General features: G+C 38.1%; 1 long non-coding RNA gene across 1 annotated transcript in view; it reads right to left on the bottom strand.

Moving 5' to 3' along the window:
• Window positions 1-26,673, bottom strand: part of LOC308654316 — a 186,796-nt gene that overhangs the window by 99,744 nt on the left and 60,379 nt on the right. The window contains exon 4 of the long non-coding RNA XR_014023216.1: window positions 17,043-17,246. This is a non-coding gene — a long non-coding RNA (uncharacterized lncRNA). The remainder of the gene's footprint in view (window positions 1-17,042; window positions 17,247-26,673) is intronic.

Raw genomic sequence — 26,673 nt, forward strand, 5'->3', positions numbered from 1 at the left:
ATTTCCTAATATAGAACACCACTCCTGCTGGTAAATTCATTTCCTCAATTTTATAGAAGCTACAGAAAAGCTCAGCACAGGCATAGGTTCTAGCCTTCCTTTAGAAATGGTAAACACCTCAAACAATGAAAATCATCCATTTCTTTGAAAAATTAAAATACGATTTGGCATGCACCCTTTCTCTGGGCAGAGCCTTCCCTGAGTATCACGCTCAGTGGTTGACTATTTATTTGAATCATTTAGAAGTGATTTGAAGACAGATGAGCTTAAATCACATCTTTAAACAAAGCAAAGGATTTAGACTTCCACAAACATCTGTTAATTTTTCATACACACTGAATCCATTAAGATAATTCACCTTATGGAATAACTCACAATAAGAAGCTTCCAACCCAACGTGGAAGAAGAGAAAATTCAGTTATGCAAATGATTTCCATTTAGACTGTGCCCAATGAACATCCTGAGGAATAAGTGGTTTAAACTGCATGCTAATCATTTTCACACCTACAGAGCTCTAGAAAAAACAAGGTCGACAAGGTCATATTTTTCTGCAGGGTTAAGAATGACAGTTTCCTGGAGGTGAATGCTCTACCAGATTATCCATATGATGAAGAATCTTTGTCACCTTTTGGGAATTTCTCTATTTGAATCTACTTAATGGGTGACTGTTCTCTGCTGAAGTGTAAGAATGACGTGGGATGATAAAACAATGCCTAATACTCTTTCTCAAATTATTCATCTTGGACCAAATTAAGAATTGACTTCAATTACTTGTAACTGTGACTAAAAACACCATCAACCATTGGGAGCAGCCTTAGGAATTTCTGAGTTAAAAAGGAATAACTCCCAATTTCTTGCTAGGCTTGAGATTCTTTTGATTGTGGCAGAGAAGGTGATTCCACAAGTGCAAATGTTGATACCAGAGGTTATACTGCAACTTGGAACACTTGAAAGGCTCAGGATGCTTAGAGTAGCACATGCTGGAACAGAGAGGTCTCTAGAAGAACCCAAAGACTGGTGTAATACAACCACAAATAATAATAAAATAAATTTCCACCATTTCCCGACTTTCCCATGGATTTTATATTTAGAATAGTTTTAATAGATTGAGGACTTATATGCCAGACACTCTAATAAATAGTACATAATTGAATTTAATCTTCAGAACATTATAAAATTATGTTTCACAATAAAATATTATATTCATTCTATATTTGAGGAATCTTTAAAGAATCTTTGGCTTTAGGACTTTAAATTATTTATGTCAAAAAACAAGGGCAGGGCTGGGATTTTGTTAGAGTCTGTAAACAAGTCAAGATGGTGCCTGGCATTTTGCAGAGGGAGTGGTTTGTGAAGTAACGCCAGCGAGCCATTAAGTGTGGAGATTCCTTATTGGTTGACTGCTGTATCTAGTTTATGTTAATTAAGATAAGCTGTGTGGAATGTATATATACCCCTCCTGTCCTACAATAAACGGCTCCCACTCCTGCTGTATCAATCTACACAAGTTGCTCGTCACCCACCCCACCCCCCCGGTTATTTTGCTGCAGCTGGACTGCAGCAGGATTTCAATCCTAGTATGAGTGATTTCCAAGTCCAAAAAGGTTCCAATACACCATGCTACATCTCACATAGCAAGAAAGTGCTAGGATCACCTTGATATTTAAGGCTGAAAAGTTCCTTCCTATTCTGTAGCGTCTTAAATAAAAGTTCAGGTTGCTATGACAAAGCCATAGACTAAGTGGCTTATTGACAATAGATATTTCTTTCTTACAGTTTTCGAAGTTAGAAGATGAAGATCAACATAGCAGCATGATTGCTGGTGAGGTCCCTTTTTTTCCAGTAGCAGATGGCTGAATTTTCCTTATATCCTCACATGCCAGAAAAATAGGAGGCTGGTTCTGTACCCTCTTCTTACAAGGCCATTCTTGAGGGACTCACCCTCATGACCTCATCACCTCCCAAATGTCCCACCTCCAAATACCATCTCATGTAAATTTGGGAAGAAACAAACACAGTCCATAACACTGGAGTTAGGATTTGAACTCTGGTCTAAAATACTCCCAAAGTCTATACTGGCTTCAATGTGCTACTTCATCCTCTGCATAACAAGAAAGATTTAAGGTCACCCTGACTCCAAGTCAATAAGACTTGTTCCTTCACCCGTGGGTTTAGTTTGAAGTGTCCTCTAAGACTCAAAACTCATGTCCTTGCCCTTCCTCAAAGAAATTTTACTTGCTGAGCCTGGGATAATTTTCAAAATTGCTCCAGTTGATTTTAATGCACACTTTACATCAATATAGACATATAATTTAGTGATCCCGTAATATGGGAGTCCATATGTACATTCTTAGAGATTCATAAATCCACAAGAAAATGTTAGAATTGGGCTCTCATTTTGATAATTTGTTTCCATTACTCTAAGTCAATTTTGAATTGGATAATCATTCTATTTGTCTCAGCTTTGCACTTATTGTCCTTCATTTATTCAACACATATTTATGCTTTTAATAGGTGTGATGCAATACAAAATGGTAAATAAATTGGACAACAAACATGTTCCCTCATTGGCAAAATGGTGTCAAAAATAGTGACTAAAGTTCAAGGACAAAATATATATGACTACTGCCTTGGTTGGTGTCAAATTCAATGAAATGATATAATACATACATATCTATATATCTATAGCTATCTATATAGACCTTTCTATATATACATCTATAGATATAGATAGATCTATAGATATCTATATAGAGAAAGGTCTATATAGATAGCTAAATAGATCTATATAGATAAGTCTATACTTATAGCTAAACAAGTAAATTTTTATGATCATCTTGATTTATTTCTGGCTAAGAGTATTTGTCCTGGAAGATCCTTTCCTCTGTTGCTATGTGAACTGCATCTCTTCATTCAGACCATATATTATAACTATATCATGTATATTAATAGACATTAAATACAGATATAGATATAGAACATATACTATATATATCTATATAATATATGTATTATATCTACCTATCTATATCATCTACATCCATATATAGCTATAGACCTAGATAGATAGATAGATGGATATATAGAGAGATAGATATATATCACCTAAATGAAATGATGCAATTCACTTGGTAATAAGACAAGGATCATCTAGGTCAAAGGAAGAACTTGCACAAATGTTCTTAGCCCAAAATAAACTAAGATGCTCATAAAAATTCACTTGTTTAGCTATAGGAGGTCATGTAAGGGACAGAGTATAAATTTTATAGACTGATTCTGAAAAGACTAACAATCTTATTATGAGCTAAATTTTGTGTCCCCAAAATTCATATATAGAAGTCCTAATCTTACTCTTGGTACCTCTGCACGTGACCATATCTGGAGACAGGACCTTTACAGAGGTAATTGAATTAAAATAAACTCACTATATGGACTTTCATCCAATGAGGCTGGAAATTAAGACACTGGCCAGTAAGAAGGAAGACAATGAGAAGACAAAAGGAAACAATGGTCATCTTCAAGCCCAGAGGGGCCTATGACAGACCCTTCTCTCATGTTCCTCAGAAGGGCTCAGCCCGCTGACACCTCCATCTTAGGTTTTTAGCCTTTGAATCTATGAGAAAACACACTTCTCTCTTGAAGCCATGCAGTCTGTGGCTTTAAAAAATAGAAATAATGCAGCATTGGATGTTCACTTTAGGAACAAGCAGGAATTTTCCTCCTTCAGGTAAGTCTATTTATCATTCAAATTTAAAAGTTCATCCCCCTACATTTTGATCTATTCAAAAGGGTAGTAAATGTAGATTCAGGTTAGATATCCCAGAACTTTTGTCAAGTGGGTTGGTTGAATGAGAAGATGTCTAGAAGCAAACTAGTTTCCCAATTGGTATGTGGACAGTCAAGGCTCAGCATTGAAAGTTCCTGAGAAACTCAAGATTGTTAATCCTCCTCGTGAATGACTTGAAGGGCAAGAATTAAGATACTGGGGAAAAGTGAGGAACAATCTTCTGCTAAGAGCCTAAGCACTTTAAATCTTCTTACCATCTGAGGTTCCAGGTCTTCTGGTTGGAAAACAACATGCTGAAGGTCAAGCCCTATCTAAGCTTAAACCTCCTGCTGTGTGCCCCATACCAGGTGCCCAGAAATCAGCATCCAAAAATAAGAGGTGCCTGGAACATAATGAGTAATCGCTAGGTGACAATATTAATACTACACCCATGAAGTGCCAGGCCACCCAGAGAGGCTGGGAGATGAGACTGAGAGGAGCAAGCGACATGTTTAGCAGACTAGAGGATAAAAGCAGGAACAGGAACAAGGTAGGAGCTGACATGGGGAGGCTAGAGGAGGGAAGTGAGGCCTGCAGCTAGAAGGAAGCCCCCATCACAGAGGGTCCTGCATGGGGGTGTGTCTTTAAAGATTTTTGAGCAAGTATACCATCAAGTAGAGGATGAATGATTAAAGGATGGAACTACCTCTGAAAATAAGAACAATGTAGAGCAAAGATTTGACTGCAATTTAACAAAAGTGGTGCCCAAGCAACTAGAAAGAGAAAAAAAAAAAAAAAACTCTTTCCTATGGATTCCTCTCCTTACCTCTTGAAGAGACCTGCTACCTTTCCACAGGTGTACTTTGCATACGATTTTTAAAGAAATCAAGAAATTCCCCAGGGTTGCAGGAGCTGTTTCTCCCTTCTAAGCAAAACCAGCAACTGAATATACCTCTCTCTCGGCTAGTGGATCACTAGGCAATGCTGAGCTGACGTGGATCTGGGGCGAACAGTCTGGGCCTCTCAGAACACACACTGAGCCCGGATCGGCTGAATTCAAGCTCCTGTTCGCCTGCTTCCCGCAGGCAAACAGCTGTGACTCAGCACTAATCCATCCGGCTGAAACAACTGGTCAGCCCTTCTCATCCTACGGAGGTAAATGCCTACCGAGCCTTCATAGGTAGTGGCCACAGGTTTGAAATGGGGCTTGGGAGAGACAGTAAGGACCCACCCGTTGCATTGGTCACCCAGCAAAGGGAAACGAACTGTCAACATTTGCAAGAGATACCACCATGGCAGAGAACTGATGTCATCAGACTGCGGTGGAGGAGATAACTTCATTGAAACCTGCGGCTACAGGTGTGTAATTCCCTAGCCTTCCCTCTCCACACATCGGGGAAACCTTAAGGGCCCCTCCCAGCTCTCCCGTGAGCACGATAGCCAGAGCCAGGGGAATCAGAGGTGGCTCGGGACCCGTGGCGCGGAACTACCGCTCCCACCAGTGCTGACAGCTGAGGTCTCTTGCACCAGCTACCAGGGGCGTGGCTACCGGAGGGCAAGTAAAATTCACTGAGGATTCTCAGCCCCAAGCTCTACAAACTTAGGGTCTGAGGGAATGGCAAACTGGGAGAGTGTGCCCAGTCGTTCATGAAAACAGGGCTCCCGGGAGCAGCAGACCTGGCGTGTAGCCAGTATTGTGGTGAGCGGCACCCGTGAGAGGGGCCTGGCTAGAGGAAAAGTGGAAAGTGACTAGACACAAGAGGAGGCCCTAGGCACTCAGGATTGGAGACTCACCCAGTCTGGGAGGAGCTGCTGCACAGTGATTGGTTCCCGCATATTGACAGGAGAAACTTGGCCTGGTGGGCACAGCGCCACCTACTGGAAGAGAAGTTAATCAAACTCTAAGACTGCATTTATTAGTTTTTTTTTTCTTTTTTTCTTTTCTCTTTTTTTTTTTTTGATTTGGGTTTTTCTTTCATTTTCATTTTTCTTTCTTGTTGTTTTTTTAATTTTTTTTACAATTTTTTTTAATTTTTTTTTCTTCTTATTTTAATTTTAATTTTTTTATTATTTTTTTTAAATTTTTTTTCTTTTTTTATTTCCTATGTTTTTCTTCTTTTGTCTTTTCATTTCTTTTCAAGTATCTTATCCCCCCTTCCTTGAATTCTACCTGCGTACTCTCATTCTCTTTAGTGACTTCGTCCCTTCCCTTATAATACCTTTCCTCCCAAGCATCTAATAAATTTATAGGAGTAAACAGTAACTCAGCAGTCAAACAGAACAAGAAGTAACATGAGAAGCTTCAAAAAGCAAGGAAGAAAAGGAGTACAAACAATTCAGGACAGCCTAAATATTCAGGAGGACCTAGAGTCATCAGAAAAATGGTCATATAAAGAACTCAAGGAACACCTTAGACAGATGGAATGGAACCTTAAAGAGGATACAAGACAGCAAATTCAAGCAGAGAAAGAACACATTGAGAATGAATTATATAAACAGATAAAAGAGGAAGTTAAGCATCTTTATCAGGAGATAGAAATTATAAAAAATAATCAAACAATAATTCTAGAAATGAAGGAAATGATAAACCAAATTAAAAACTCAATTGAGAGTATCACTAACACAGTGGAGCAAGTAGAAGCCAGAATGTCAGATAATGAAGACAAAATATATCATCTTGAAAAGAGTCTAGCCAACTCAGAAAGGCTGGTAAAAAATCACGAGAAAAACATCCAAGAGTTATGGGATAACATAAAAAACCAAACATACGAGTCATCGGGATAGAAGAAGGTACAGAGATTCAAACCAAGGGAATGAGTAACCTGCTGAATGAAATAATTACAGAAAACTTTCCAGAAATAAAAAAGGAAACAGATATACAAATTGAAGATGCATACAGGACACCGAGCACACAAAATCACAGTAGACCAATGCCAAGACACATTGTTATGAAGATATCCAATATACAGAACAAAGAGAAAATATTAAAAGCTACAAGAGAAAGGAGACAGATTACATTCAGGGGTAAACCAATAAGGTTAACAACGGATTTTTCATCACAGACACTGAAAGCAAGAAGGTCATGGAACAATGTATTTCAAACTCTGAAAGACAATGGATGCCAACCAAGAATTCTGTATCCAGCAAAATTAAGCTTCAGGTATGACAACGAAATAAAAATCTTTCATGATAAACAAAAGTTAAAAGAATTTGCAGCCAGAAAACCAGCATTGCAAAGCATTTTGAGCAAAACACTACACGAGGAAGAAATGAAAAACAATAACCAAAACCATCAGTGGAAAGTGCCTCGGTAAAGACAGAGGGCGAGGGGAAAGATAATCATCGAGAAACAAACTAAATTTTTTTAAAAAAGGATAAATAATCACACATGGATGGAAGTACAAACCATATATCAATAGTAACTCTGAATGTTAATGGCTTAAACTCTCCAATAAAGTGACATAGGCTGGTATCATGGATTAAAAAAACAAATCCAACAATACGCTGCCTCCAGGAGACACATCTGACTGGAAAAGACATACACAGTCTGAAGGTGAAAGGATGGGAAAAAATATACCACGCACACGGTACTCGTAAGCAAGCAGGGGTGGCCATCCTCATATCGAATAAAATCAACTTCAAGACTAAGTTAATCAAAAGGGAAAAAGAAGGACATTATATACTGTTAAAAGGAACCATTCACCAACAAGACATAACAATTATCAATATTTATGCACCAAATAATGGTGCTGCGACATTCATAAAACAAATTCTCCTCAAGTTCAAGAATCAAATAGACCACAACACAATAATTATGGGTAACTTCAACACACCTCTCTCACCATTGGACAGATCCTCCAAACAAAAGTTGAATAAAGAAACTATAGAACTCAATATCACAATCAATAACCTAGACTTAACTGACATATACAGAATATATCAACCATCATCAAATAGATATACTTTTTTCTCAGCAGCACATGGATCCTTCTCAAAAATAGACCATATATTATGCCATAGGGCAACCCTCAGTAAATATAAAGGGGTGGAGATAATACCTTGCATTTTATCTGATCATAATGGAATGAAACTGGAAATCAATGATAAAAGAAGGAAGGAAAAATCCTACATCACATGGAAAATGAACAATATGTTACTGAATGATCAATGGGTTACAGAAAACATAAAAGAGGAAATCAAAAAATTCTTAGAGATAAATGAAAATACAGACACAACATATCAAAATCTATGGGACACAATGAAAGCAGTTTTAAGAGGGAAATTCATCACCTGGTGGTCATTCCTCAAAAAAAGAAAAAAACAACAAATAAATGAGCTCACACTTCATCTCAAAGCCCTAGAAAAGGAAGAGCAAAACAACAGCAAATGTAGCAGAAGGCAAGAAATAATTAAAATCAGAGCGGAAATCAATGAAATTGAAACAAAAGAAAATATTGAAAAAATTAACAAAACTAAAAGTTGGTTCTTCGAAAAAATAAATAAGATCGACAGACCTTTAGCCATGCTAACGAAGAGAAGAAGAGAGAGAACTCAAATTACTAACATACGGGATGAAAAAGGCAATATCACAACAGATGCTACAGAAATACAGAAGACAATTAGAAATTATTTTGAAAACCTATATTCCAATAAAATAGAAGATACTGAAGACATCGATAAATTTCTTAAGTCATATGATTTGCCCAGACTGAGTCAGGAGGATACACACAATTTGAACAGACCAATATCAATGAATGAAATTGAAGACGCCATCAAAAGACTACCAACCAAGAAAAGCCCAGGACCGGATGGGTATACAGCGGAGTTTTACAAAACCTTTAAAGAAGAATTAATACCAATACTTTTCAAGTTATTTCAGGAAATAGAAAAAGAGGGAGATCTTCCAAATTCATTCTATGAGGCCAACATCACCCTGATTCCGAAACCAGACAAAGACACCTCAAAGAAAGAAAACTACAGACCAATATCTCTAATGAACCTAGACGCAAAAATCCTCAATAAAATTCTGGCGAATCGAATACAAAAACACATCAAAAAAATTGTGCACCATGATCAAGTAGGATTCATCTCTGGGATGCAAGGATGGTTCAATATACGGAAATCAATAAATGTTATTCACCACATCAATAGACTTAAAGATAAGAACCATATGATCATCTCGATAGACGCAGAGAAAGCATTTGACAAAGTACAGCATCCCTTTATGTTCAAAACATTAGAAAAACTAGGGATAATAGGAGCTTACCTTGACATTGTAAAAGCTATCTATGCTAAGCCTCAGGCTAGCATCATTCTGAATGGACAAAAGTTAAAGGCATTCCCTCTAAAATCTGGAACAAGACAGGGATGCGCTCTATCACCACTTCTATTCAATATAGTTCTCGAAACACTGGCCAGAGAAATTAGACAGATGAAGAAATTAAAGGCATAAAAATAGGAAAAGAAGAACTTAAACTATCACTATTTGCAGATGACATGATTCTATACCTAGAAGACCCAAAAGGGTCTACAAAGAAACTACTAGAACTAATAAATGAATTCAGCAAAGTGGCAGGATATAAAATCAACACGCATAAATCAAAGGCATTTCTGTATATCAGCGACAAAACTTCTGAAATGGAAATGAGGAAAAACACTCCATTCACAATATCCTCCAAAAAAAATAAAATACTTGGGAATCAACCTAACAAAAGAGGTGAAAGATTTATACAATGAAAACTACAGAACCCTAAAGAGAGAAGTGGAAGAAGATCTTAGAAGATGGAAAAATATACCCTGTTCATGGATAGGCAGAACTAACATCATCAAAATGGCAATATTACCAAAAGTTCTCTATAGGTTTAATGCAATGCCAATCAAAATCCCAACGGCATTTCTTGTAGAAATAGATAAAGCAATCATGAAATTCATATGGAAAAATAAAAGACCCAGAATAGCAAAAGCAATTCTAAACAGGAAGTGTGAATCAGGCGGTATAGCGATACCAGATTTCAAACTATATTACAGAGCAATAGTGTCAAAAACAGTATGGTACTGGTACCAAAACAGGCGGGTGGACCAATGGTATAGAATAGAGGACACAGAGACTAATCCAAAAAGTTACAACTATCTTATATTTGATAAAGGAGCTAGAAGCATGCAATGGAGGAAGGATAGCATCTTCAACAAATGGTGTTGGGAAAACTGGAAATCCATATGCAACAAAATGAAACTGAATCCCTTTCTCTCGCCATGCACAGAAGTTAACTCAAAATGGATCAAGGAGCTTGATATCAAATCAGAGACTCTGCGTCTGATAGAAGAAAAAGTTGGCTCTGATCTACATATTGTGGGGTCGGGCTCCAGATTCCTTAATAGGACACCCATAGCACAAGAGTTAATAACAAGAATCAACAAATGGGACTTACTTAAACTAAAAAGTTTTTTCTCAGCAAGAGAAACAATAAGAGAGGTAAATAGGGAGCCTACATCCTGGGAACAAATTTTTACTCCTCGCACTTCAGATAGAGCCCTAATATCCAGAGTATACAAAGAACTCAAAAAATTAGACAATAAGATAACAAATAATCCAATCAACAAATGGGCCAAGGACCTGAACAGACACTTCTCAGAGGAGGATATACAATCAATCAACAAGTACATGAAAAAATGCTCACCATCTCTAGCAGTCAGAGAAATGCAAATCAAAACCACCCTAAGATACCATCTCACTCCAGTAAGATTGGCAGCCACTATGAAGTCAAACAACAACAAGTGCTGGCGAGGATGTGGAGAAAAGGGTACACTTGTACATTGCTGGTGGGACTGCAAATTGGTGCGGCCAATTTGGAGAGCAGTTTGGAGATTCCTGGGAAAGATGGGAATGGAACCACTATTTGACCCTGCTATTGCCCTTCTCGGACTATTCCCTGAAGACCTTAAAAGAGCATGCTACAGGGATACTGCCACATCGATGTTCATAGCAGCACAATTCACAATAGCTAGACTGTGGAACCAACCCAGATGCCCTTCAATAGATGAATGGATAAAAAAAAATGTGGCATCTATACACAATGGAGTACTATGCAGCAATAAAAAATGACAAAATCATAGAATTTGCAGGGAAATGGATGGCACTAGAGCAGATTATGCTTAGTGAAGCTAGCCAATCCCTAAAAAACAAATACCAAATGTCTTCTTTGATATAAGGAGAGCAACTATGAACAGAGCAGGGAGGAAGAGCAGGAAGAAAAGATTAACATTAAACAGAGACATGAGATGGGAGGGAAAGGGAGAGAAAAGGGAAATTGCATGGAAATGAAGGGAGACCCTCATTGCTATACAAAATTACATATAAGAGGTTGTGAGGGGAATGGGAAAATAAACAAGGAGAGAAACGAATTACAGTAGATGGGGTAGAGAGAGAAGATGGGAGGGGAGGGGAGGGGGGATAGTAGGGGATAGGAAAGGTAGCAGAATACAACAATTACTAATAGGGCATTATGTAAAATTGTGGATGTGTAACCGATGTGATTCTGCAATCTGCATTTGGGGTAAAATTGGGGGTTCATAACCCACTTCAATCTAATGTATGAAATATGATATGTCAAGAGCTTTGTAATGTTGTGAACAACCAATAAAAAAAATAAAATAAATTAACCTATTTTCACACACACAAAAAAATGTTCAACCAAGGAAAGATGCTCCCCCAGGCAATGTTGCCATGGCATCTAAAGTGGCTGCACCAGAATCTTGGCTAGAAATTGAAATGGAGCCATAATCAGGTGGCATTCCAACTCTGGCATACTGTAATTAAGTAATTATTTGATCCAATGATTTTACCAAGTTTCTCTGCACAAAAGGCAGTACCTCTTTTCAGTTCCTGCCTCATTCATTATATTTAGCTCCTGCTGGATATTTCCTAGCATAAAGGCTAAATAGCAAAGTTTCCTTCCTTCACCTGTTCAAACATAACAACGTAATGATTTAACTTAAAATACTGGAAGCATATCCCTTTTTAGAATATAATCATACCTCCTTACAGTCAGTCACACATAAAGAAAATTAATAAATTCAGATTCAAATTTGTTCTACGAAGCAAAGAAAATCAGCTAAAGGGATGGAAAATGTCTGAAGAATTGTCTATTTGTTTCTATAAGGTAAGAACATTGGAACCGAATCAGAAATATGAGAATTATGATAGGATCCAAAAGAAAGCCATCCCAACCAGAAGGATTAGGAAGAGCAGAGGCCTTGAGTTGGAAATGAAGGTAACATCACTGAGGGAAAATAAGAAGAATGGTAAGAGAAAAGTCCAGTGTATGTGGAGAAGGGAGAGTGGTATAGAGGGGAAGCCATTGGAGAGTCAGGTGGGGGACAGACTACCTAAAACCTGTGGGTGGAAAGATCTGGAATTTATTCTAATAGCAAACTGAGATTCCTGTAGCTCTTTAGCAGAAGGTCACATTCTCTGATTTTTATCTTCCCAGAGCAACTCAATGACTGCAATGGATGTAGCAATTCCAGCCAGGAGGCATTATCAAACCATTCAGTGATGTGATTTGAATTACTCTTTGGTAAACAGCAGTGGTGGGGGAAAATTCCTAATAAATTGACTAAGGGATGTGAGGAAAAGGTGACCATAGAAGATAAATAGAGGTAGCCTAAGTTTAGGAAGTGAGAACAGTGAGGATATTTACAGAAATGGGAAACCTTGGGGAAGAAAAGATCAGATTGAAGGAGTTTTTAATAGTCTGTTTGTTCATGTTAAGTTTGAGATACAGATCAGGTCTCCACATTGAGATATTATATAGACAGTTGAATACATGAATCTTGTGCTCAGGTTAGAGTTTTGAGATAAAAGTATAGATTTGGGTTCCTCTAGTGTAACATGGTACATGTTGAAGTCATTGGTATGCTTATATGACCCTGGCTAAAATTAGACAGCTAAGAGAAGCTCTGAGTTGTCTCTATACTATGAGATCTGGGAAAGGAATGAAACTAGCAAGGGAATCTAAGAAAAAATGCAATAGAATGGGGAATAAAACCAAGGAAATGACATAGTCAACTATTAGAAATGTTGCTAAGAGTTCAAACTGAATTCAGACAGAGAAACTATCATTGGGTTTGGAATTAATGGAAGAAGGAGGAAGTGGAGACCATCACAGAGTTTTGCTTTGAATAGGGAACAGAAATAGGCTGGTCCAGGAGTCTTAAGGCCAAGGGAAAGATCTTTTCTAAGTAGGGCAATATTAACAGATGCATGGTAAGCCAGTAAGAATAATGCATTGGAGAAAAGTCGATTAATTGTATTAATTAGGCTAAGCTAAGTTAGTGTACAGTAAAAAAAAATATTTAAAAACTAATTTTAACACAGCAAAATTTTATTGCTCACTCTTGGCCATAGTCACTGGTGGAAGGAGTGGCATGAGGGGTACAATTCTCTGTTCTGGTTTTTGCATTCATTCAATAAGGCCCCTTCCATGTCAACACAGTCTCTAAATTCCAATAGGAGAGAGAAAATATGGAAGTTATGCAGGAAGCCAATGACCAAGTATGAACAAGGTGCCCATCACTTCCACCCACATTCCACTGGCTGGAATTCTGTCATACCTCTCCCCTGATACTATAGGACTGTGAACAATATGGTCTTCTGATGTGGACAGCCGGAAAACAAAGTGGGTTTGACAAATACCTATCATAGCCACTGCATATCCTTATTTCTCATCACCAAATATGCCTTTCATTCTTTTGCCCACACCTAATACATGCTCACTTCTTCCCAAAAGTGGCATCACAAAGACCCAATCTGGGTTGAAAATAGCTTCAAGTCCAGGACTCTTGGGTGTCCTCTCCTTTTACATCTACATATGGCTTGTTAAGGCTTAGATATGAGGTGTCCCCCAAAAGCTCACATAGGAGACAATGCAAGAATTTTCAGAGGCAAATGATGAGTGTATCCTAATCAGTGGATTAATCCACTAATGTGGTTGGTAACTATAGTCATGTTGGGTGTGGCTGGAGGAGGAACATCACTGGGAGTGTGCCTTTGGGGAGTTATATTTTGTCACTGTTGAGCAGAGCGCTCACGTTCGCGCGCTCTCTCTCTCTCTCTCTCTCTCTCTCTCTCTCTCTCTCTCTCTCTCTCTCTCTCTCTCCTTCCTGGCTGTCATGTCCTGAATGTTCCACCATGAAGTTCTGCGTCATCTTAGAACCAGAGCTATAGTCACCCAACCATGGACTTAACCTCTGAAACCAGGAGCTAAAATGAACTTCCTCCTTAAAGTTGTTATTGTCAGTTCTTTTGGTCATAGTGACACAAGAAGCTAACTAAAACATGGCTCCTCATTGTGCAACAACCCATGTATTAAAAAGACAAGTTTTTCTCCTCTTCCACATACAACGTGCAAGGACAGAACAACCAGGTAGGCACTTCTACACAGAAAAACTACAGTTGGGAGATGCTTAATAAGCATCTGAGGTAACCCAGGGCCCACTCTGTGAGGGATGTTCCCATGGAAGGGACGAAATCCCTGTGCATAGATGCCAATTCTGCTCTCTGAAGCAGAAACTCATTTGCCCCTTGTGTTTCATGATCCTGAGCTTTCCTCCGGAACTTTCTCTGTGGTTTATTTCCCATCCTGGCCAGATCAAACATGACTGTGGGAGAGTGTCCTCCCTGATAGCCGCACTGCTCACAAGACCACTTCCTGCATGAGAGTTGTTTGGAGACTCACTGAAGAGTCATCCTGTCTCCCAGCTAACCTTGAGGCCACCAGGCTTGAGTCCACAGGCCACTTCTATGCCTCAAAGCTGTTAAGCAACTGCCTTCGGCTAAGAAGTTGCACTGGTCTTTGTCCCTCCAAGCCATCTAGAATCACCACTTCTCTTTTCTGGAGCAGTTGACTTCCCCAGTCTTTCAGGATCCTGACTTTGTAGACATTTTTTTCTTTTCAATTTTTTCTTACAAACTTCAATTCTTTCCTGAACTCATCTCTCTTTGTACCAGATTCCACCGACTCTAAGGTGCACATCATTTCTCTTTTTAACACCTTTATCAATTGATAAAAGCATTTTTATGATGAAAACCTACTAAAAAAGAAAACTATTTTTTTCTTAATAAAAGTTATATATCAAAAACTTAATTGTATATTATTCCTAATATGGCCATATTTTAGAATAATTCTTTAGAATAGAAACACAAGACAACTAAGTATACAACTAAGGTATTTTATAGGCAACAATATATAAGACCCTGTTCAATATAAAGAAATCAGATATAAGAATTGAAAATTCATCCAACTGTGAACCATTTCTCAAAAAATATATTTTTAGAAATTTCTCAATAATCTACCAACACACTATTAGGACAACTTAGATTAAGTTCAGCAAAATTTCTAGAAGCATTGGCAAGAAAAAAATGAATAGATTCTTTACACTGTTAATAGCCAAAAAGAAAATATATTAGAAAATAATTCATTTATAATGTCAACAAAAAAATCCTAAGTATACAGGAATAAATTTAACAAAAGATTTTCAAAAACTTGATGAAGAAAATTGTAAACCATACAAAAGAGAGGGGAAAAGCAAAGAAAATGCTACTGTAAAAAAAGAAAAAAAATGAAGAAATATATTAGTTTCACAAATGGGAGGAATTAACATCTTGAAATATCACTTTCCCTCCATGTTATCTACAAATCAAATGCAATGCAATTTAAATCAAATATCCACAAAGTGTTGTTTCATACTGTTTGTGTGACAAACAAGTATAAATTTCACATGGAAGATAAGAGATTTTGAAGAAAGAATTACTCTATCTGATATCAAGAATCATTTCTATGTTCTGGTAATTGAGGAAATTTGGCATTTGCACAAGGATACAAGAGTATCAACACAATAAAATAAAAGGCACACAAACAAACCCTTTCCTGTAGGACAACTAGACACCGTATGTCATTTTTTCTCTTGCTACTCTGACAAATGACCACAAAATTGAAGAAACATAAACTCATTGCCCTCACCTCTGTAGGTGAGAAGTCTAGCACAGATCTCATAGGACTAAAATAAAGGTAGGGGCAGAACTGTTCTTGTTTCAGGTGTCTCTGAAGATGACTATGTTTCTTTGCCTTCCTCATTTCTAGTAGCCACCACGTTGTTAGACTAATGGTCTCTTCTTCCACCTTCAAAGCCAGCAATGATGCATGTTCTCTGACTGTTCCTCCAGTTGCATCTCCCTTTGACTCTCTTCTTTTGCCTTGAAAGTAGAAGCACTTTTGATGATCCTTTTGCCCTTTTGCTTACAGTGTCTACTAGGTATTCCAGAATAAACCTCATATGTTAAAGTCATTGAGTAGTAACTTTTTAAAAAAATATATTTTTATTTTTTTTAGTTTTCGGCGGACACAACATCTTTGTTTGTGCGTGGTGCTGAGAATTGAACCCGGGCCATACGCATGCCAGTGGAGTGCGCTACCGCTTGAGCCACATCCCCAGCCCACTGAATAGTAACTTTAATTTCTTCTACAATGTTATATTTGCCATGTAACATAGTATAGTCACACACTCTGGGAATTAGGATGATGTAGATATTGTGGAGAGACCATTACCCTGCCTACCTCAGAAAGCACAAAAAAAATCAATGGGCACAAGATGCCCCCATTTTATGAAGCCAGAAGCTTATATTTTGGAGCAGATACTCTCATTAAGGAAAAGAATGCAAAAGTATCTTTGAAAAATTTACAACTGTATGAACACATTCACAAGTAAAGGGCCCCTGAAGTTTATGTCTTTCTATTAATTGTACCTCTGAACACAATAGAGTATTTAATATAGTTTAACTAGAATCATTTGTTAGATATCACTCCCATCCAAAAAAATAAAAAATCCTTATATATTAAAAACATACAAAAACAAAAGTTCAAAACATGTAGATATGTGATAAAATAGTTTATAACCTTGGTATTCTTTAAAGATTACATATCCCAAAGGGAAAAGGGGAAAATTAACTACATTAAAATTTAAGCTTCTATTAAACTTTAAGTTCTTCCCAGTTTTCCTTTGACTCCCATGCACCTGTGCCTTTATCCAGCCCCTGTCCTCTTACTACTTTTGATGATCCTCTCTGAAGACGCTGCAGGAGTAAGAGGAGCCTGTCCTTCCTGCTCCCAGAAGGAATAGCTTCAAGGCTGGCCATAGATAAAGATGGAAATCCTACTGCATAGGAAGTGGCCACCATGGACTTTATTTGCAACACTGTTATAAAATACAAAGCACTCACCTTGGTGGAAGCAATTCAAAATCTTGCTGCATAGTCATTTCATCCTCTGGACCATTGGACAGCACCTGCTCCATGTGGCATGTGACCCATGAAATACTTGCATTGGCCAGTCTTATATATCCCTACCCATGACATTTTCCTTCCAGAAGAAAAGGGCCAGGATTAGATTGGAAAGCAAGGGTACGTGGAATCAGTGAAAAGTTGCTGTAGGAGAAAAGATGCCCATTGTCACCGTCTTTCCCTTCAGGCTGGTCTGACAGTAATTCAAGGGTTTAGGGTCAGGACTGGTAGTGCACACCTGTCAACCCAGTTATTTAGGAGGCTGAGGCAGGAGGATCATAAGTACAAGGCCATCCTCAACAACTTAACTCTATCTCCGAATAATAAATTAATAGGGCTGTGGATGTAGCTCAGTGACACAGTGTCCTGTATTTAATCCCAGTACTGGGAGGAATAAAAGAAAAAAAAATATGTAAAGAGCTTTTGTTCATTTTTATCAATAAGAGGATTTTAAAATGTTAAAAATAGTACCCAAAGTTATATACATTTAAAACTTTATAAGCCTTACTGAAGCCAAATTTTGAATTAGCCCATGTCTGGGGGTTCCAGGGTGTCCACATCTCATTTCCTTATCTTTGGATCCTCTTCAGCTAACTAGCATAGCTGAAGCTGCCTTTTTTTTTCCCTATGCCTGTGCTCATCCAAGTTCTGAATTTGTACAGAGGAAAAGCAATAAAGAGTAGTCCTAGTGTTCCTACAACTGCCATCACTTCTGAGTGCCACCGGGAGCCAGGGAGTTTACAGGCTGTGGCAGACGCCTTCCTTAAAAGAAATAGCGTGTCAAGAGCCTCAGATATCTGCTGCTTACAGCCAGTTCCTTTGTCACTTGCACCAGTGCCACTGACACTGAGTTTCTCTGACAGAGGCAAGGAAAGGACCTAGAAAGTTTCCTAAATGTGTGTCTGCACAAACATTGCCACTTCTCCATGCTTCCTGCACTGGATCTGACAGCTGTTTCAAGGACAATAACCAGTCCTGATTATTGCTTTTCAAGTTGGAACTTATTTATTTATTTTTTTGTCATTCCTTTAATGATCACAACATGGGGAAGGAGTAGGAGGTTAAGAAGAAAAGGACATCCATCCAGGATATTTAACTGCATTTTCTTTTCTCTGAGACTCTCTTAGTTCTCTTTCTAAGTTCAGGACACTAGAGCCAACACCAGTAGGGTTGAGTCTAGATTCCCAGCCGCAGAAGGGCCTGCGATTCTCTTTCCATGTCAGGGCCTCCTTGCTGAGAACAGCTATCTCCACTCTCTCCATTGTTCTTTCCAGGTTGTGTGTATATCCCAAATCTCCACTTCATTCATCCAACAAATAGACTTCAAGCACCTGCCAAGCTCTGTGCGAGCTTCTAGGAACATAAAGACAGACGGAGAGAACAGTGCAGAACCAGTAGCAAGTTCAATGCTAGATAGACTGCGTGGGAGCGCAGAGGGGGAATCACCTGATTCAGTCTGGAGATGACTGGAAAGGCCTCCTGGAGAAAGTGATCCCTCCCCTGGGTCTCGGAAGAACAGAAGGAATTCAGCCGAGAGGAGAAAGAGACAAGATGAGTTCAGTCAGAGGGAGTGATATACCCCAGTACAGTTTCTCAACACATTCTGACATTTTGTGCCAGATAGTTTCTTGCTAGGGAAGAGGCTGTCCTCTGCATTATCAGGTGTTTAGCAGTCTCTCTGGTAACTCTTCATCAGATGTACCATCCCCTTCCCCAGTTCTAGCAATCCTAACTGTCTCCACCCCCATCTGAGAAACACCGTGCTCAGCATGATAGAAAGAACTTGAAGCAGGTTGGTACAGGTAGGACACAAAGCATGAGGCAGGCAGGCAGGCAGACAGAAACTGGTGTTGGAGATGGAGAAGAAAATGAAAGTTAGGTCTTCAAAGGCCTTTCATATATTTCAGCTCCAGGAAAGTTATTTAACTTATCCAGAGTATTTCTTCCTTGGAATAATAGAACTTGCAATACTTTTCCCAGAGGACTGTGGTGAATGCTAAATCAGATCATATTTGTAAAGAACCATACTGTGTGGTCACAGATAGAAAGGGATTTGTCCCCTCTCTTGCTCAGTTTCATGGTCCAGAATGAGAGTTAGGGTGTGAATTGAAGGACAGTCAGAGGCTGGAGGTATGAGCAGGAGCTCCAAGTCAGAGACAAGTAAGCCACAGGCAGAAGTGACAGCTGGATAGCTGGAGGACCTCCCATCTAACCAGCAGAGGCTCTAAGTCCTCCATCCCCACGACTCTGCCCACACCCACTGTGGGCTTATCTTTTCAGAACACCTGGCTCACATGTGCTGGTCAGACACATTTCATCATCTAATACTTATCTCAGTCCAGCAAATGGCTGCAGCATTCCTCATGTAGACATACCAGGTCATGGAAAAGAGAGAACACACACAATGACAGATCATCTGAGCCGCAGAACTTTCCATATCAAGGGTGGGGAAAAGAACACATCCTGCTCCTTCTGTCAGCAACACCTGTTTCTATTTAAGTCAACAAATTAGTCTCAGTTCAGGCATCAGAGCCTCTCTAAAGTCTACCCTGATGGCTGCCCCATCCTGATAGAAATTTGAGCTCCAGAGAAGAGAGTTCTCCATGAACCCCATAACACCCATATAGTGTGTGCTGTATTGCAACTCACTGGTCAGTACATTTGCTCTCTGGTCAATGACTCAAAGGCAAGCATTCTATATTTCCCAAACAATGGTTGCATTAATGTCTGAAGACTCACAGTTCTGGTAAAGCATTCCAACTGCGAGTGAATGAAAGCAAGCAGGGTTTTTAAAAATATCCTCACCCTTGCCAGTGATTGCAAGTGAGTTACATCCCAGCTAGCACAAATGATGCTTTCAGTTCATTGTCTCAGAGCTTTTAATTACCCAAGTGAATTTTTTCGGGATGCCATCAGATGCTCTATAATACCAGAAGACTTGCCAGATTTGGTGACAGAGAATAGCAGGAATTTATTCTCTTGCAATTGTGGAGGCCAGAAGTCTGAAGAAGGCATCACAGGACTAAAATCCATTATTTAAAATATATATATATATATATATATATATATATATATATATATATATATATATATATAAAATAATATAAAAATATATATATATATATTTAGTTGTAGTTGGATAAAATATCTTTAATTAATTAATTTATTTTTATGTGGTTGCCATCAGATGCTCTACATACCAGAATCCTTGCCAGATTTGGTGACACAGAATAGCAGGAATTTATTCTCTCACAATTGTGGAGGCCAGAAGTCTGAAGTCAGGACTAAAATCCATTCTTTAAAAAAAAAAAGATATATATATATAGCTTTAATTAATTAATTTATTTTTATGTGGTGCTTAGGATGGAACCCAGGCCTTGCCCATGGTAGGCGAGCGCTCTACTGCAGAGCCACAACCCCAGTCCCTGAAATCCATTCTATGGGCATAATGGTCATCTCTCCAAAGGCTCTATGGGAGTGTCCATTCCTTGCCACCCCCAGCTTTTGTTGGCTACTGGCATTTCTGGGGGTAGTGGTCTCATGACTCCAATCTTTCTCCATGGTCATATGGTCTCCCCTTTTCTATGTGTGTCTCCTCTGTGTGTCTCTTACAAGGACACTTGCTATTAGGTTTAGGGCCCAGATAACTTAGGATCATCACTTTATCTCAAGATCCTTAACTGGATTATATTTTTAAAGACTCTATTTCCAAATAAAGCCATATTTCCAGACTCTGGGGATTAGACATTGGATATATCTTTTTGGAAGCCACAACTAAAATCTATTATACCACCCTTCACCCATGATGCACCATATAGAGATCCAACGAGCTGTGGCCATGTCATGCATCTTTTTGCCTGATTTACCAGTTTATTTGTTCACCAAGATTATAATTAATAGGTAAAGTGTGTTCCTTTATGTTTCGTATAGTTATGGTATATAACATGTTCTTTGCGGGTATTATTTTTACCCTCCTGCAGGCCAGATCTAAGATCTAAGCATATGAAGATAGAAACTTGGTTTTGCACCTTATAAACATGTCAACAACCATTTTCTTATTTGCAAATCAAAGCCCTTGAACAAGTTTGCAAATATCTTTACCCATTATCCATATCTCCTCTCATTTAGTCAGAAGTCTTCAGGATGAGAACTATTTCAATACTAATTCTTAGAAATCAGTAAACTCTGGCTTAACATTATTAATTTCCCTAAGATCACAAAGCACATTTGAAAAAAGATAAAGACATGGTCTGTATTTGAACCAAGTCTTTGCTAGACTCTAAAAATCTCCTCTTTCTACTAAACCACACTGTGCATCTCTTCAACCATATCTGGAATAGAAATCTTTCTATTTTATCCTGAGTTACTCTCATAAAATATTTCATTAGAAAGCCAACCTAAAAACACTACACATGCACACAAACACAAATTCTCTATTCACAAAAGATTCTATGAATAATTAACATTCAGTTTCATCTGTTTGACACTAAATGTTGACAGGGACCTCAACAGAGGCCTGTGTCAGCAATCTTCAGAGGCTTTGTGGTATCTGACAACTGCTTGCAGGTAAACAAATCAGTTGATAAGGCGAGGTTAGTATAAAAGTTTCAAGTAAAAAAAAATTAAAAAAACAAAAAACAAACAAAAACTCTGTCCTAGAGTGTCAACCCAACCTCAGCAAGACAGTGACCACATTATGACTCTGTTATTGTCAATTCTGGCTTTTGCCCTGATTTCATGGGTCAGCAGACAAATAGCCAGTCCTACTTGAGGACAAATCTTCTGCAAAGGTTTTAGAAGAGAGCCTTAAAAGAAGAGCTGTTAAAAAGTATAAACAGGAAAGGGAATATTTGTGAACAGCTATTCCCTCTGTGGAGTAGATCTTTGGAAATACTTGGCCTTCCATATTGCTTTTGAAAGGAGTGGTGGTTTGGATCTTCAGTGTCTCCCAAAGGCCCAGGTATTGCAGGCTTTGTCTGCAGTACAGCAATATTCAGAGGGTAGGACTAATGGGAAGTGATTGGATCATCATCGTTCTGATCTCATCAATGGATTAGTCCATTGATGGATTCATAATTTGATGGCATTATTGGGAAGTGGTAGAAACTGTGGGTGGTGAAACCTAGTAGAAGAGAGTGGGTTCTTGAAGGTGTGCCCTTGGGGACTATATCTGGTCCCTGGACCCTTTCTCTCTGCTTCCCAGCCACCATGAAATGAGCATATTTGTTCTGTCCCACTCTCCCAGCCATGATGTCACAATGGACCCAGAATCAATAGAGCCTAGTGACCCTGGACTAAAACCTCTAAAATTATGGGCAAATCCCTTACACACACCTTTACATGGTACATTTTAGTTGTACATAATGGTGAGATTCATTGTTACACATCTGCCCATGAACATAATATGACAATATAATATGGTCAACATCATTCCCCAGTATTTTCCGGTTCCCACCCCGCCTCCCTTCCCTGATCCCTTTCTGCTACTCTACTGATCTCCCTTTAATTTTCATGAGATCTCTACCCCCCAACTTTCTTTTCATTATTCCTCTCTAGCTTCTACATGAGAGAAAAAGTATGATCTTTGATTTCTGAATTTGGCTTATAGAGCTTAAAGTAATATTCTCAAGTTTTATCCATTTTCCTGCAAATGACATAATTTCATTCTTTGGGTTTTTTTAGCTAAATAAAACTCCATTGTATATATACCACATTTTCTTTATTCATTCATCCATTGATGGATACCTAGGTTGGTTACATAGTTTGATCATTGTGAATTGTGCTGCTATAAACATGGGGTATGCATTTATAACAATAGTATACTGATATTCTTTTTTATTAAACCATTATAATTATACATAGTATTTGATTTCTTTTTTTTTTTTCTTTTTTTCTTGTTTTGCAGTGCGGGGGTGGTTCCATCCCCAGTTTTTTGAGGAGTCTCACAGTGCTTTCTATAGTGGTTGTACAAATTTTCAGTCTTACCAGCAATGTCTGAATGTATCTTTTCTCCCATTCCTCACCAGCATTTATTATTGTTTGTGTTCTTTATAATTGCCATTCTGACTGGGGTGAGCTAAAATCTTAGTATCATTTTGATTTGCATTTCCTTGATTGCTAAAAATGTTGAACATTTTTTCATACATTTACTGATCATTTATGTTTCCTCTTTTTAGAAATTTCTATTTAGTTCTTTGCCCAATTTTAAAAATTTTGTTGTTGTTAGCATTGAGTTTTTTGAGTTCTTTATATATTCTGGATATTAATCCCCTGACGGAGGAGTGGCTGGAAAAGATTTTTTTCCCATTCTGTAGGCTTTCTCTTCATTCTATTAATCATTTCCCTAGATATTTTTAACTTTAATGGCCCCCCACTTATTGATTTTTGCTGTAGATTGGTTTTTTATTCTCTATTTCATTAATTTTGGCTCTGATCTTTATTATTTCCTGTCTTCTACAGATTTTGGACTTAGTTTGTTCTTTTTCTAAGGCCTTGAGGTTCAGCATCAGTTTATTTATTTGGAATCTATTTCTTTTTAATATAGGCACCTACAATAAATTTTCCTCCTGTACTGCTTTCACAGTGTCACAAAGATTTTGATATTTTCATATATTTTTTCAATTCATTTTTTATTAGTTCTTCTTAGTTATACATGACAGTAAGATACATTTTGATAAGATTACACAAGCATGGAATTTATCTGATTCTAATTAGGATCCCACTCCTGTGGGTGGGATTCACTTAGGTATTTTATTATGTGTATATGGGGAAATTATGTTAGATTTTTTCCTGCTGTCCTCCCTATTCCTATTACCCCCCTCTTGATTTCTTCTTTGATCCATTCTTCATTTAAAAGAGTATTGTTTAATCTTCACATGTTTGTGTGGTTTTGTTATTTTTTTCTTGCTGTGAATTTCTGGATTTATTCCAGAAATATTATGATCTGATATGATGCATGGAATCATACCAACTTTTTCTATCTGCTAAGACTTACATTGGGACCTAGAATATGGTCTGTTTTGAAGAAAGTTCCATGATCTGCTGAGAAGAAGGTAAATTCAGCTGTTTGGGAGTGAAATAATTTGTAGATGTGCATTGGATCCTTTTGCTTTATAGTATTATTTAGGTTAGACAGATATTTATTGATTGCATGATTTAATGATCTTTTTATTGGTGATAACGTATGTTGAAATCTCCCAGTATTAGTGCATTAGAGTCTATCTGGGATTTAATGACAAGAGTTTGATATATATATATATATATATATATATATATATATATATATATATATATATATATATTTTCAGTGCATTGACATTTGGGGCATATATATTACCATCATTTCTTCTTGTTTGATTGTTCCCTTTTCCAGAATATAATGGCTCTCTTTGTATCTTCTAATTAATTTGTGTTTGAAATCAGCTTTGTCAGAGAATGTCTACCCTGACTTGATTTTAGAGTCTGTTTGCATCAAATATTTTTTCCATCCTTTTACTTTGAGGCTGCGAGTGTCCATACCTATGAGATTAGTCTCTTGCAAACAGCATATGGTTGAAACTTGTTTTTTGATTCGTTCTGCTATTCTATGTCTTCTATCTGGAATTGAGACCATTTATAGTCAGTGTTATTATGTATATGTACTTGTAATTTGCTGCCACTTTGATTTCTTGTTGTATTTAATTCTGTTTCTTGGTTCTCCTTTAGATGATTTGTCTTCTACTGTTCTTCATTTATTTGGGGGTTTTGGAATTTGTTTTTGGGTTCCTGTGTGTGCAACTTAATCTTTGAGTATCCTTTATAGTGGTGACTTGGTTGTCATATATTCCCTTAGTTTATCCTTGTCATGGATGGTTTTCATTCCCGTCAAATATGAAAGAGAGTTTTGCTAGATACAGCAATCTTGATTGGCATTTTTTTTCTTTTAGAACTTGAAATATCTCATTCCATGACCTTCTTGATTTAAGGGGCCGGGCTGAAATGCTTGAAGTCTTCTTGAACTGTATTGGTTCAGCATCAGAGTCTCTGTTCTGGAATCTTGAAGTGTCCCCGTGTTTTTCTAGCCCCTCTCAGAGGGAGGGGAAGCCAGGACTAGCAGACAGTGATCGATATAGACATTTTAAGATAAATGTCTTGTGTCTCCTTTGAAAGCAGTAGCCCTAATTATCACCTATACAGAAATGGTTGGGGGATGTCAACATTTACTCTAAGTAGCAGCAATACAAGACTGTGAACTAGATTGGGCATTCAACCTCAGGTTTCTGCTATATCATCCACTGTGTTAATACTCCCATTAATATGGATGATGTGTGAACTGCATAAACTATATGATTCTATTATTTAGTGGGATTACAGCTTCTTAGGAAAAGAGAAAGTAGAGTGGGAATGTTAAATAATAAACAACTGCAGAAGGAAGTTATTAATGTGAAAGTAAAATCTTGAGAAAGAACATAATTTTTTTTCAAATCTAACCACACAATGAGTATATGAGTATACACACATACCTACACACATGCACATACACAATGATGCATAATGAAAAGAAGTGAAAAATAATGCAATATAATAAAATGATATTTGGAAAAAAAATGTTAGAGTTACAATTTCCAAGAAGATGAATCAAAAAAGATTTAAAAGTGAGAGTATGGTGGAACAAAAGAAGAAAGAAAAAAATCTCGCTGAGAGATAATGAATGAGCTCCTTTCTACTGAGGAGGTCAAAACTGTTGGCAGGGATGGATGCTCAACTCATTCTTTGTAATTACTTTTGACTTTGTCACCCTTGGGTTGAGCGTTGGAGACTGTGAAGACTGACAACTCGTGTTCCTCACTAAGCTGCCAGCCTTTGTGGTTAGATGGGAGAGATGGTGGTACTAGATCTCAGTTCCCAATCCCCCAGTATATGGTGCTTTAGCACAATCTGGGTGTGACAAATTGTATATCTCTCTGACAGGGGCTATGTAGAGAGCTACATTAAAGATTTCAGTAATTACAGCTTAGACTTCACCCAACTCTACTCTGTGAGTTTGAAAATTAATCCTCTCCCCTTATTGTGTGTGGGGGGTGGGTATACTAGTCTCTGCCATCTGTCTGCTCTCTAGGGTCTCTGGTAAAATCCACTTTGGGGGCATAGAAATAAAATCTGTGCCTTGGAGTGCAAATGGTCCCTTGCCACCCTTGTAGTGACAGCAACAACAGTATGGGCTTACTCTCTTGGGATCCAGAGCCTGAATGGTCCAGGTAAAATTTTTCTTTGTGACTATGTCAGTGTCTTTGGTTCAGGAACTTTCTGCTTTCTGGGGTTTGTCTGTTTTTGTTTGGTTGGTTGGGTTTTGTTTTTTCAGTCAGTTGCAGGGGATCCCATTCTCCAGTCTTTCCTCCTCTGTCAGTTGCCTGGTTGCCTCAGGCAGGTGCGGCAGCCGCGTTTCACTTTCACACAGGTGGCCTGGAGGCAGGAGGCAGGGCCATCTGGAGTGATCCGTCCAGTCTCCCCTGAGGAACTAAGGTCTGGGGCATAGCCACCCAAGGGGCCAGGCACTGGAGCACTCCAGCCGCTCTCCCCATGAGATGATCAG

Source organism: Spermophilus citellus, assembly GCF_964194105.1.
Source record: "Spermophilus citellus genome assembly, chromosome: 8".
Taxonomy (NCBI): Eukaryota; Metazoa; Chordata; class Mammalia; order Rodentia; family Sciuridae; genus Spermophilus; species Spermophilus citellus.